Source organism: Bactrocera neohumeralis, unplaced genomic scaffold (assembly GCF_024586455.1).
Source record: "Bactrocera neohumeralis isolate Rockhampton unplaced genomic scaffold, APGP_CSIRO_Bneo_wtdbg2-racon-allhic-juicebox.fasta_v2 ctg4553, whole genome shotgun sequence".
Classification (NCBI taxonomy): domain Eukaryota; kingdom Metazoa; phylum Arthropoda; class Insecta; order Diptera; family Tephritidae; genus Bactrocera; species Bactrocera neohumeralis.
Window position 1 is genome coordinate 1 of NW_026091570.1, and position 3,121 is coordinate 3,121.

Below are 3,121 nucleotides of genomic sequence, written 5' to 3' on the forward strand. Positions count from 1 at the left end.
TGAGGGACTAGGTGAGCAAATATGTGCTGTGTGTGGTTGATTCATCCATAAAGTATGAAACATAATCATAGGGGTAGAGCTAATGTAAGAGTAAGCGTTAAATGACTTGTTCTTGTAAAAATATAGGGGAATAATCCTATAAAATTGTTGAATAAAATTAGTGAAAATAGAGAAACAAAATCGTTATCATTTTCTAAAAATGTTCTTATTCAATTTAGTGATAAAGAAAAGTTGTTGAATACATTTTATTTGAGATTTCTGATTTAGGTGTTTTAGGAATTACAGAGTAATAATTTATTATACTAAACAAGATGAAAGTAATTGAAAAGATAATAAACAGACTTAATCAACCAATGGGGGCTATCTGAGGCTAAAATTCGAATTTGTGAATTTATGGGTAAAACTACACGATTATCAACATCTAGAAGTCGGAATCCGTCTGTTGTTAATTCATTAGTTGGAATTATATATGAATCAAATTCTACATTCATAAAGTCTGAATATTCATAGCTTCAATATCATTGATGTCCAATAGCTTTTAGTGTAACTGATGGTTATTAGTTTCTAATAAAAGTAAAATACTTTATATATGGAGCTTAAATCCATTGCACTAATCTGCCATATTAGATAGTTAGTTAAAAGAGGCAGTTCTGAATAACTGTGTTCAGCTGGAGGGGTGTTTTGAAGTCATTCAATTGAAGAGCTAAGCTGTATAGGGTAAACTACTTGTCGTTGTGTTACTAAGCTTTCTCAAATGATGAATAAGAAGAATAGAATTCCTAGTAAAGAAATAGATGAACCAATAGTACTGGTCTCTTAAACCATCTTATAGTAAATTAGCACTTACTTCTAATGAAAAAAATTAGTTAAAAAATAACATTAGTATGTCAAACTAAAATTATTAAAGTATTTAATATTTTTTAGTGCCTCAGATAGCCCCCAAATAAGTATTCAACAACTTCTTTAAACTGAAAATGATAACAAATTTATTCTCTGTATTCTCTGTATTCGACCCCTCATCAAGCATTTTCAATTTATCACTAAATTGAATAAGAACATTTTTAGGACTTCTCCTAATTCCTTCTGCCTACTGATTGATACCTTCACGATGACACATCTTCTGAAATTCAATTCTTCTTACACTTCATAAAGAATTCAAGACTCTTTTAGGGCCATCAGGACATTCAGGGTCAACCTTTATTTTTGTTTCTCTATTTTCACTAATTTTATTCAACAATTTTATAGGATTATTCCCCTATATTTTTACAAGAACAAGTCATTTAACGCTTACTCTTACATTAGCTCTACCCCTATGATTATGTTTCATACTTTATGGATGAATCAACCACACACAGCACATATTTGCTCACCTAGTCCCTCAAGGAACTCCTGCAGTTCTTATACCATTTATAGTGTGTATCGAAACTATTAGTAATATTATTCGACCTGGAACTTTAGCCGTTCGATTAGCAGCTAATATAATTGCAGGACACTTATTACTTACTCTTCTAGGAAACACCGGACCCTCCCTTTCTTATGCAATTGTATCTTTATTATTAATCGGTCAAATTGCTCTATTAGTATTAGAATCAGCAGTAGCTATTATTCAATCATATGTATTCGCATTATAGCCCGTGTCAACACACTTTAACAGGAGCAATCGGAGCTATAACTTCTGTATCAGGACTAGTAAAATGATTCCATCAATATGATATTTCATTATTTGCCTTAGGAAATATTATTACTATTTTAACCGTTTATCAATGATGACGAGATGTTTCTCGAGAAGGAACTTTTCAAGGATTACACACTCTACCTGTAACACTAGGACTACGGTGAGGAATAATTCTATTTATTTTATCAGAAGTTTTATTTTTTGTATCTTTCTTCTGAGCTTTTTTCCATAGTAGATTAGGACTATTTTTTACAGTTCTTCTAGGGGTTTACTTCACTATTCTGCAAGCATATGAATACATCGAAGCACCATTTACTATCGCAGATTCAGTTTATGGATCTACCTTTTTCATGGCAACAGGATTCCACGGAATTCATGTATTAATTGGGACAACCTTTCTTCTAGTATGCTTAATTCGCCATTTAAACAATCACTTTTCTAAAACTCACCACTTTGGGTTTGAAGCAGCTGCATGATACTGACATTTCGTCGATATCGTCTGATTATTCCTTTATATTTCAATTTATTGATGAGGAGGATAATTAATTTTTATCTGTATAGTATATAAGTATATTTGACTTCCAATCATAAGGCCTACTAATTAGTAGTATAGATAATTTTTTCAATTGCTATTATAGCATCAATTTTAATTATTATTACCAGCGTAGTTATAACTCTAGCCTCTATTTTATCAAAAAAAGCATTAACAGATCGTGAAAAATGTTCTCCTTTTGAATGCGGGTTTGACCCTAAATCTTCTTCACGACTGCCCTTTTCCCTTCGGTTCTTTTTAATTACAATTATTTTCTTAATTTTTGATGTAGAAATTGCTCTTATTCTACCCATAATTTTAATTATTTCAATTTCTAATATTACTATATGAGCCACAACAAGAATCGTATTCATCATTATTTTAATTATCGGGCTATACCACGAATGAAACCAAGGGATACTAAATTGATCAAATTAGGGTTGTAGTTAATTATAACATTTGATTTGCATTCAAAAAGTATTGAAATATCAATCTACCTTATAATTAAGAATATGAAGCGATTTATTGCAATTAGTTTCGACCTAATTTTAGGTATATAATACCCTTATTCTAGTAAACTTAAATATTAGTTAAATTACTAGTTATTAATTGAAGCCAAAAAGAGGCTTATCACTGTTAATGATAGAACTGAGAATATCCTCCAATTAAGGAAGTATGACGTTCAAGAAAAAGCTGCTAACTTTTATCTTTTAATGGTTAAACTCCATTTGTACTTCTGTTTATATAGTTTAATAAAAACATTACATTTTCATTGTAAAAATAAAATTTTCTTTTTTTATAAATTACTAAATGGAATACACTACATCCAAGAATTATATAGAACCAGAAAAATAACTAGCTAAATAATTATGCAAAGACTTATTAAAATAAAATAAAGAAACATTAGAAATTAA

General features: G+C 29.8%; 1 pseudogene; it reads left to right on the forward strand.

The window, feature by feature from the left end:
• The first annotated feature begins 1,614 nt into the window (after positions 1-1,614).
• Positions 1,615-2,644, forward strand: LOC126767195 (cytochrome c oxidase subunit 3-like; annotated as a pseudogene).
• Positions 2,645-3,121: the final 477 nt, after the last annotated feature.